This window comes from Hordeum vulgare, chromosome 3H (genome assembly GCF_904849725.1).
Source record: "Hordeum vulgare subsp. vulgare chromosome 3H, MorexV3_pseudomolecules_assembly, whole genome shotgun sequence".
NCBI lineage: Eukaryota > Viridiplantae > Streptophyta > Magnoliopsida > Poales > Poaceae > Hordeum > Hordeum vulgare.
In genome coordinates this window covers 100,536,707-100,547,857 of record NC_058520.1, presented here as the reverse complement: position 1 = coordinate 100,547,857, position 11,151 = coordinate 100,536,707, and positions in this window count along the sequence as shown.

Below are 11,151 nucleotides of genomic sequence, written 5' to 3'. Positions count from 1 at the left end.
TGGTGGATGTTCTGAGGAAAATATATGGTGGCTGTTTTGAGGAAGGCGGGTTTAATGTACCGGCGAAAGTTGCTCGATACTAGAGAGGCTAGCAAAGGTGGAAGGGTGAGAGTGTGTATAATCCATGAACTCAACATTAGTCATAAAGAACTCACATACTTATTGGAAAAGTCTACTAGTTATAGAAGCAAAGTATTAGATGCATGCTCCTAGGGGAAGGGTTGGTAGGAGTTAACCATCACGCAATCCCGACCTCCACACAATGGTTGGAAATCATTAAACAAGTCATGCTCCGACTTCATCACATAACGGTTCACTATACGTGTATGCTATGGGAATGACAAGCTTCAACACAAGTATTTTTTTTCTAATTCACAATTACTTACTAGCATGACTCTCATATCACCATCTTCACATCTCAAAAGTATATGCAAGGAATCAAACTTCTCATCATATTCAATGCACTTAATATGAAAGTTTTTATTATATCCCTCGTGATGCCTATTATACTAGGACTAAATTCATAACCTAAACCAATTACCATGTTGTTTAAAGAACTCTCAAAATAATATAAGTGAAGTACGAGAGTTTAATAATTCCACAACACCGCCGTGCTCTAAAATATTTAAGTGAAGTACTGGAGCAACATTGCCTAGCTCAAAAAATATAAGTGAAACATAAAGAGTATTCTAATAAATTCATGATTCAGTTTGTTTATCTCTCTAAAAATATGTGTACAGCAAGGAAGATTGTGGCAAACGAAAAAGTAAAGACTCATAACATACAAGACGCTCCAAGCAAAACACATATCATGTGGTGAATAAAAATATATCCTCAAGTAAACTTACCGATGGATTGAAGACGAAAGAGGGGATGCCTTCCGGGGCATCCCCAAGCTTAGGCTCTTTGGTATCGTTGAATATGTTTTGGGGTGCCTTGGTAATACCCAAGCTTAGAATCTTTCCACTCCTTATTCCGTAGTCCATCAAATCATTACCCAAAACTTGAAAACTTCATGACACAAAACTCAACAGAAAACTCATGAGACATGTTAGTATAAGAAAGGTAAATCACCACTTAGGTGCTGTTGTGAACTCATTATTTATTTATATTGATGTAATATTTACTATATTCAAACTTATACATGGTTCATACCCCCCGATACAACTCATAGATTCATCAAAATAAGCAAACAACTCAAAGAAAAGAGAATCTGTCAAAAACAAAACACTCTGCACTACTAGGAAAATGGCTATAGCTAATATGGACATTAATGGCGCACCATGTATGTGGTGCGCACTGCTATATAGCAGCGGTGCACCATATACAGTTGCGCCATTATTGGCCATATTACTAATGGCGCACCTGGTGTGCGGTGCGCCATCACTAGTTTTTGTCCTGGCCCCACACCCTTCCTAGACTTTGGAGTGGCGCACCAGGGGAAAGTGCGCCATTACTAGTTTTAACTACTAATGGCGCACCACACCCACAGTGTGCCACTACTAACAATTTTTTTCAATTTGTTTTCAAAACTAGTAATGCGTGCACCACACACCATGTGCGCCATTAGTAACCCTGGTTACCAATGGCGCATTCTTAGGTGGTGCGCCATTGCTAACCTTCCCCCCACTATAACCCCTTTCCTCCCCTGTCTCCTCCCCCGAAGGCCGGCCCTAACCACCTCCCGCCACCGCCCGGTCCTCCCCTGTCGATTGACTTCCTCCCCCGCCGCCAGTCCTCACCTCCTCCCTCCGACGAGCGAGGGTCTCCTTCTCCCTCCGACCCGCGCCAACAATTGCACAAGGACCAACCCCCGATGATGGGCCACGACAAGGCCATCGCCTCCCCCTCCGCCTTCGCTGCACTCTCCTCCTCTGGCCGCGAGGTTCGCCCCTCTCGCCCCCTCCCTCCCTTCACGCCTCCTTCGTTCCCCTTCACAAAAATGAAATTGGTACGCTGTTGAAGATGCAGCACATATCACACATCTAACTGCATATCAATCCCGCACATACTACACTTAGAAATGCGTATCCATCATCGAAATGTAAATGCTAGCAAAAATTGCAGTACTCAATGGAGTTCCCAACAGAAATGGTGCTAGCATTTTCTGTTCTGTTTCGCGCCGTACAAAAAAAATTCATTGATTGTTGGTGTGTAAAAAGTTTTTCATGTGATGGATGGGATGTTTTTCATGTCTGTGTCTTGGTTCTTGAGATAGAGACGAAGCATGATTGATCCGCTGGTGTGTATGTAGTATTAACGGTTTCTTTCTAGTCAGTGCACAGATTGACCAGCACCAATTGATTAATTTTGTTCTGAGACTGCTGCTGTTGGAGTATGTAAGTATTCATTTTGGGGAAGTAGACAGCAAACAAAGACATGGCCCTGATGATAATAAAAAATAAAAAGAAAGAGTTTGCTCTGGCAGCAGTATGCATTTGTTTCTTTTTGTTCAGCTGAGGAAAGCTTTAAGCAACACACTTTGTTTTGTTGGCTTGGTTTTTGCCTCTAACCTTGATATTACTCCTGTCTCACAATATAAGAGCGTTTTTTTACACTAGAGTTTATCTTTATGTGTTTTTGATACACATGGATGGTATTTACGATGAATATAGAAGGACAATATTTATGATGAACTATCTTGCTAAAAGGGACTGCCTATCAACATGTTGCTTCTGTAAAGAAGAGGCGGCCATCTAGACATTCTTTAGAACTCATGATCATGTTATAGTAATCTAGTGACAAGCTAAACCATAACTCCCTGGACGCGGAGGTCTGGAACCATCATATATATGACCACAAATCCGCCCTGGTTCCTTGCGGACACAACGTTAGTGGTTTGGTTGCCGATTAACCTTTGTTGGTGGTGGCCTGGAATCATCGTTAAACCTTTTTGGTTGTTGAAAAGGTTTAGGACCTCATTGCTCCAATTTAAACACCTTGTAATAGACCTTGTGAAAGTAGAGTTGTTTCATTTGCCGCCATGCTAAAATTCTACATCTCCACCTTAAAAAGACTGGAGCATAGTGACAATGGTGGACTATCAACTTTCCACCATTCAGGAGATGATGATACACTTATGGCAATTCATCAAAGAGAATTAATACATAGAGGGGAAAAGGAACAAACTCACATCTCGCCATGCATCTCTTCCCGTGACTTCATCCATTTGGTAACGTATTGACCAGTCTCGCGACTGTCTCGATATGCCCTTCTGCCATGCCCCATCTTTACCTTCACTGTTTACTGTTCGGTTTTGACCGTTGCATCCCTCCCGCTGGACCTTCATAATGTATTTTGTATTAAGTGATTTTAAAACTTGTGTGTTTTTGTATCATTAACTCTAATTACCAATTTACCATGGTTCCTTGATGTTAACTCTAGCTAAAAAACCCAATGACAAGGTGGAACACTTCTTCCGAGCGTTGGACATGACGAGCGAAAGGTGGCGACGATGTGGAATCAGGGAGGCAGTAATGAAGAATACTTGAAAAAGAGACGAGTATATCATAAAATATAAAATAAGATTAGAAAAGGAAACTATGGGGTGAGCTCATATACGAACATAGCTTGTGGCACCGTCACCTTGAACCCTTTGGCATATTCCAGTGTTTGGTGGCCAGAGTTTTGTGTAAAACGGTGTTGCTATGTGTTGCTTGAGCCATTTTCATACCACCTAACTTGTAACTCTTTATTGTTTCATTATGCAATAACGTTTGGAGGAATGGAAGGACAAGTGCAGATAACCAAAGCTAGTGGTACCACTACTTATTACTCCATCCGTACCGAAATAATTATAGTTGGGGAAAACTAGTGTAGTTCTTTCCAACTATAATTAATTAGATACGGAGAAAAAAATCACCTTCACAATACTTAACTCAGGAGGTTCTATGAATAAAAATTAGGAAACTCGAGCCTTTTTCTCAATCAATGAAAGCAAATCCGAACCAATTATTATCTGACAAAGATGAAAGTAGAATGCTGATGTTCTTTATTCTTGTTCGTTCATGCTTTTCCTTTTTGATACTTCCCTTGCAACGAAAGAGTGATCTTCATGTTTGGTAGCTTTGTTTGTATTTCTGACGTTTGATCAACTTAATGTTTTGTCGGAATGTTGATTCATTTCCGTTCCAGCAAATTTCAGGCGCTCCATATGTCCACTTTTTAGTAAATGTCATGCCCAAATTTTCTCTGTTTTAGGAAATGTCTGACGACGAATTCATTATGTGCGAATACTACCAAGACAAGCGCGGCCTTTGCGACATGCCTTTCCTAGTTGATGATAGGCGCTTCAGCATCATGCTGGATGAGGACTTCGAAGTGGATACAGTAAGTCACAACGACAAGTCTTTTTTCGTAATTAAGCATGAATTCTTTTGCTTCAACTTATAATTTTTATTTTTTACTATTCTACTTGCGTATCCCTTGCCATGCAAGACATTATGTGTTGGATAAGATTGGTTTCAGTACTGAAATAAATATGGAGGTAAAGATAGTTCACTTGAGGACCGAGCATGGTTATACTTTTGTCGTAAAACTGTACAATGCAGACACCTACTCCTGTTTTGAATGCAAAACTTGGGTAGCACTAGGCAAGGCTTATGCGTTTGAGCATAATATGCTTATCACCTTTGATATTCGTCCGGAAGATGAAATTGAAGGTAATATCGACATCTGGGTCGATTTGCAGACGCCTCTAGTTCTTCCATTATGTGAGTTTCTCAACCACATTTATTAAGTAATTTATATTGTTTATTTAAAATAAGTTGACAACTTATTTCCATTGACAGCTTACATTCATTCTTCAAAAAATGTATGGAAAATGGTAGACAGAACCTATTACTACAATGATGAAGCAAAATTAACTTGTAAGGAGAAACATCATCTTGTCCAATTTATCTATGATCTTGAGAAATACAATACCTATCAGCAAACTCCCCAACATTATGGTCAATATGTGCCACTAGTGCACGTGGTGAACTACGGTAACATGCATGGAGATTGCATGGTAAGATTTTCTACTATTACGACATCCATGCATCTTTTGCATAAATTCTTGTAAAACTAAACTACATTGCTAGCTACAAAGCTAATACTATGTTTTTAACAGAAAATCCCGAAAGATTGTGTGCCTCATCTGATGTTACCAAGAGGTCACGTTGATGTTATGATGATACGACCAGCACGACCAGGTCAGCCTAGGTATCTGATTTACTCCTGTCCATACCGGATTTCTAAAACCGATGAAGTCATGACAATCAAAGATTGGAAAAAATGTATGGTCTATCCTAGAGAGCTACTTGGAAGCAACATTGTGCATAGGCCAAGAATTGGAGACAAGATGATCTCCATTGTCCATAATGGAGAGTGAGGGCCTACCTTGTTTTATGATATTCTACCTAAGGAGAGGAGTTGGTCGTAGGTAAAATGTGTTATTATGTGCTACAATGTGATGATGTGCTACAATGTGTTAATGTGATGATGTGCTATAATGTATTAAATAGTATTGGTGGTAATGACTATGATGATTATTAGCTATTTCTGAGATGATGTGATGATGTGTTACAATGTGTTAGAGTTGACGATGCTGATGAGGAGGAGTTGTGATTATGACTAGTGACCAACTTTTGTTATATGATGTCTCATTGACTATGATGATTACTTCTACATCACTATATATGTATCGCAATTTTTGAGACGATGTGATGATATTTTATGAAACTATTGTATAGAATATGTATCACTTACTTCTACATCACTTATATATGTATCACTATGATGAATTGTATTCGGAGACTAATCTTCTATTGTATTCGATAAATCTGTTGTTTATATGTTGTGCTATTTAAATTCTGTGTTGTAATGTATTTTGTAACCTCTGCAAATATCAGAAAAGCAAAAAATATTAATTCCTAATATTCATAGTAGTGGCGCACCATTAGTAACCCACAGCAGTGGCGCACTTCTGGGCCTAGTAATGGCGCACCAGGTGGTGGGCCACTGTTATGTAGATTAAGGGTGGCACACCAGGAGTGCGCCATTACTATTTATTAGTAGTGGCGCGATAATAGTGGCGCACCTATAGTGCGCCATAAATAGACAAAATAGGTGCACCACTAATAGCCTTTTTTCTAGTAGTGCTGTAGCAATCTGTTTACTTCAATACTTCTCTAACTCCGAAAATTCTGAAAAATTAGGTAGATCTGGGAAATTTGTAGACCAATATGGTGTAAAAAAATTAGATCCAAAGCATGTTCCAGTGAATTTATAAAATTCCTAAGCTGAGAACGAAAGTTTCTGTTTTCAGCAAAATCAACTTGCAAGCACCATAGACCTTCACAAAGGTCTTACTTGGCTCCAACACTAATTAAAACAAGAAAACACAATTATTATAGAGGTAATAATATGTGCAGAAGACAAATAGAGAAACAAAAACAAAATCAAAACAAATAAATTTGGGTTGCCTCCCAACAAGTGCTATTGTTTAACGCCCCTAGCTAGGCATAATGCAATAGATCTAGGTATTATCATCTTTGGTATGCAATCCATAGGTAGCTCTAATTATAGATTCATAAGGTAATCTTATTTTATTTCTAGGAAAGAGCTCCATGCCATTCCTTAATGGGAATTGGAATCTAAAATTACCTTCTTTCATGTCAAAAATTGCGCCATCGTTCTAAGGAAGGGTCTTCCAAGAAGAATAGGACATGTAGGATTGCATTATATATCAAGAAAAATGAAATCTAAAGGCACATAATTCCTATTCGCAACAATAAGAACATCATTAATCCTTCCCGTAGGTTTCTTAATTATGGAATAAGCTAGATGCAAATTTAGAGAACAATCATCAAATTCATGAAGTCCTAACACATCACATAAAGTTTTTCGAATTGTGGAAACGCTAGCACCCAAATCACACAAAGCATGGCACTCATAATATTTGATTTTAATTTTACTAGTAGGTTCCCCCTCATCATAAAGTTTTCTAGGTATAGAGACCTCCAACTCAAGTTTCTCTTCAAAATATTTCATCATGGCATCCACAACATGTTTAGTAAAAGTTTTATTTTGACTATAAGCATGTGGAGAATTTAACATGGATTACAACAAGGAAGCACAATCAATTAAAGAGTATCATAATTAAAATCCTTGAAATCTGAAAGTGTGGGCTCATTGCTATTTAAAGTTTTGACCTCTTCCATCCCACTTTTATCAATCTTATCACTAAGATCTATGAACTCTGAATCATTGGGACGCCTTTTAGATAAAGTTGACTCATATCCAGTCCCATCTTTTTCAGGATTAATGCTAGAAAACAAAGATTCAATAGGTGTCACACCAATAATTTTTAGATCTTCATCAATATTATCATGAGAAAACATTTTTCAAACCATTCACGCTTAACACGTATTCTATTGGTTCTTTCTTTACGCTCATAAATAGAAATTCTCATAGATTTTAGAGACTCATTAATATCATGCTTGGTTGGAATAGATCTAATTTCGAAAGAATCTATCTCAAGAGAAATTCTATCAACGTTGCTAGCCAAATCATCAATCTTGAGCAATTTTTCTTCAATCATAGCATGAAACCTTTTTTTGAGCTAATGAATTCTTTAATATTATTCTCAAGATAAGAGGGAATATTATTATAATTTCCATAAGAATTGTTGTAGGAACTACACTAATTATTAGAGGAATTACTAAGGAACGGCCTAGGATTGAAATTACCTCTATATGCGTTATTGCCAAAATTGTTCCTACCAACAAAATTCACATCCATAGATTCATTATTAGTTCCAATCAAAGAAGAAAAAGTCATATCATTGGGATCAATAGGAGAACCCTTACTAGCAAACAATTTCATTAATTCATCCATCTTTCCACTCAAAGTGTTTATTTCTTCCATAGCATCCACCTTTTTACTAGTAGGAGATCTTTCAGTATGCCATTGAGAGTAATTTGCCATAATATTATCTAGGAGTTTAGTATCTTATCCTAATGTGATTTCCATAAAAGTACCGCCGGTGCCTGAATCTAAAATATTTGTAGAAGGAAAATTCAATCTCGAATATAAAAATTGTATAATCAACCATAAGCTCAAACTATGCGCGGGGCAATTCCTAATCATTAGTTTCATCCTCTCCCAGGATTGTGCAACCTGCTCATGTCCAAGTAGCTTAAAACTCATTATATCGTTCCTAAGGGACATAATCTTAGCGGGCGGAAAGTACTTGGAAATAAAAGCATCTTTACACTTATTCCATGAATTAATACTATTTTTAGGTAAACAAGAAAACCAAGTTTTGGCACGATCTCATAATGAGAAAGGAAATAGTTTTAATTTAAAATTTTAATTATCCACATCTTTATTATTTTGCATATCACTCAACTCAATGAAAGTATTTAGATGGGATGCGACATCTTCACTAGGAAGGCCAGAAAATTGTTCTTTCATAACAAGATTGAGCAAAATGGCATTAATTTCACAAGATTTCGCACTAGTGGCGGGAGCAACCGGAGTACTAATAAAAGCATTATTAGTAGTAGTGCAAAAATCACATAAATTGGTATTCTCTTAAGCCATCATGACAAATCAAGCAATCTAGCACACAAGCAAGCAAACAAAAAGTCGAACGGAAAAAGGGCGAATAAAAAGGCAAATCTTTTTGGTATTTTCTGAAAATATTTTTAGAAGTGGGGGAGAGGAAAACGAGAGGAAAATGGAAAATAAAGTAAATGCAAGAGATGAGTTTGTGATGGGTACTTGGTGATCTTGCTAGGTATCCTCCCCGACAACGGTGCCAGAAATCCTTCTTGCTACCTCTTGAGCTTGTGTTGTTTTTCCCTTTAAGAGGAAAGGGTGATACAGTGAAGTAGATAAGTATTTCCCTTAGTTTGTTGAGAATCAAGGTATCAATCCAGTAGGAGGAACAAGCAAGACACCAATAGTTGTACCTACACAAATAATCAAACTCTGGCACCCAACGCTATAAAGGGGTTGTCAATCCCTTCAGATTTATTTGCAAGGATGAGATCTAATAGAGATAGGTATAAAATATTGATAGATCTGAAAGTAAAACTAAAGTAAATAAATTGCAGCAAAGTATTTTTGGTATTTGTTTATATAGAACTGAAAATATAATATGGAGAATAGACTCGGAAGCCATAGGTTTCACTAGAGGCTTCTCTCGTAAAGGAAAATAATACAGTGGGTGGACAAATTACTGTCGAGCAATTGATAGAAAAGCATCTAATTATGAAGATATCCAAGGCAATGATTATGCATATTGGCATCACATCCATATCAAGTAGAATGAAACGATTCTGCATCTACTACTATTACTGCACACGTCGACCGACTCCTGTCAGCATCTAGAGTATTAAGTTCATGAAGAACCGAGTAATGCATTAAGCAAGATGACATGATGTAGAGGGATAAACTCAAGAAATATGATGAAAATACCATATTTTACCCTTCATGGCAACAATAAAATATGTGCCTTGATACCCCTACTGTCAGTGGGTGAGGATACCGCAAGATTGAACCCAAAACTAAGCATTTCTCCCATTGTAAGAATTACCAATCTAGTTAGCCAAACCAAAAAAATAGTTTGAAGAGACTTGCAAAATATGAAATCAAGCATATAAGAATTCAGAAAAGACTGAAATAATATTCATGAATATTCTAAACATAAACTCATAATTCATCGGATCTCGACAAACACACTCCAAAAGAGTATTACATCGCATAGATCTCCATTAAAATCATGAAGAACATGGTATGAAGATCAAAGAGAGAGAAGAAGCCATCTAGATACTAGCTATGGACCCGTACGTCTGTGGTGAACTACTCACACATCCTCGGAGGGGCAATGGAGTTGATGTAGATGCCCTCCATGATTAATTCGCTCCCCGCCAGATTACCGGAAAAGGATAGCATATTGGATCTCTCGGGAACAGAGGCCCCCGATGGCGTAAAAGTATTTTTGTGGCTCTTTTTGCGATACTGGAATATTTGGGAATTTATAGGCCAAGAATCAGGGTTAGGAGACTTGCAGGGAGCCCACAAGCTAGGGGCGAGGCCACCAACCCCCAGGGCGCTCCCTGCAGGCTTGTGGCCTCCCGGCAACTGCCTTGCCCCCTACTCCAAGTTTGTTGTGTGTCTTCTGGTCCAAGAAAAATCTTTCCGGAGATTTTTATTCCATTTGGACTCCGTTTAATATTGCTTATCTACAATATTCAAAAACGTGTAAAATGCAGAAACTTGCAGTAGGCTGTAGGTTAATAGGTTAGTTCCAAATATAATATAAAACAACATATTAATGCCTATAAAACATCCAAAACATATCAAATAATAGCATGGAATAATCAAAAATTATAGATACGTTGGAGACGTATTCGCCATCACAGTAATTACGCATCTTACATTCTTCACCCGCATGTCTATATAGTGTTCCATTTTAGTTGCCTTTCAGATGTTTGACATCGTAGTCATGTCTTTGCAGGCCGACGAAGCCCCATGCACCATACTGTATGATGTCAACGGCTAGAAGGTGGTCGCGGGAAAGGCAACGATCATGAATCCGAATGACCGCATGCTCCACAACCGACAGATGCCCCATGGCATCGTCAAAGTTTGCATGGCCAGTGTGAAAGCGGGCTTCGAGGATTTGCCTCTTCCAACACCAATCGATGACAAAGAGACCCCTAAACAGATCGACGCATGCAAGAGCTGGATCTTGCCTTGGTAGACGACTCACCTTCGTGTTGAGGTGTCCGGTAGCACACCAACGACAACTTCTCAACAAGGTATGAACACCACCCCACCTACCCAATTGCCTGCACCTGTCGTGATGGTTGAGAGTGGTTGACGCGGCGAGGGAGAGCCTCCATTAATGCCAGCTGACGTCGCCCCCGTCGAAGAAGCAAATGTTGATGATGTCATGGAGGAGGATGTTGATGACCTTAACCAGTATATCAATACCGGCTATGACGATGCTCGGTAGTATGACTCACGCTATGAGCGTGAAGATGACTTGATGATGCCTGAATTGGAGGAGCCAGAACGTCCTACGAATGATTGCAAAAAGTCTCTCTTCATGCGATCCTCGTAGGAGATGCCTCCAGATGCCGCCTCTACCCAGCAAGA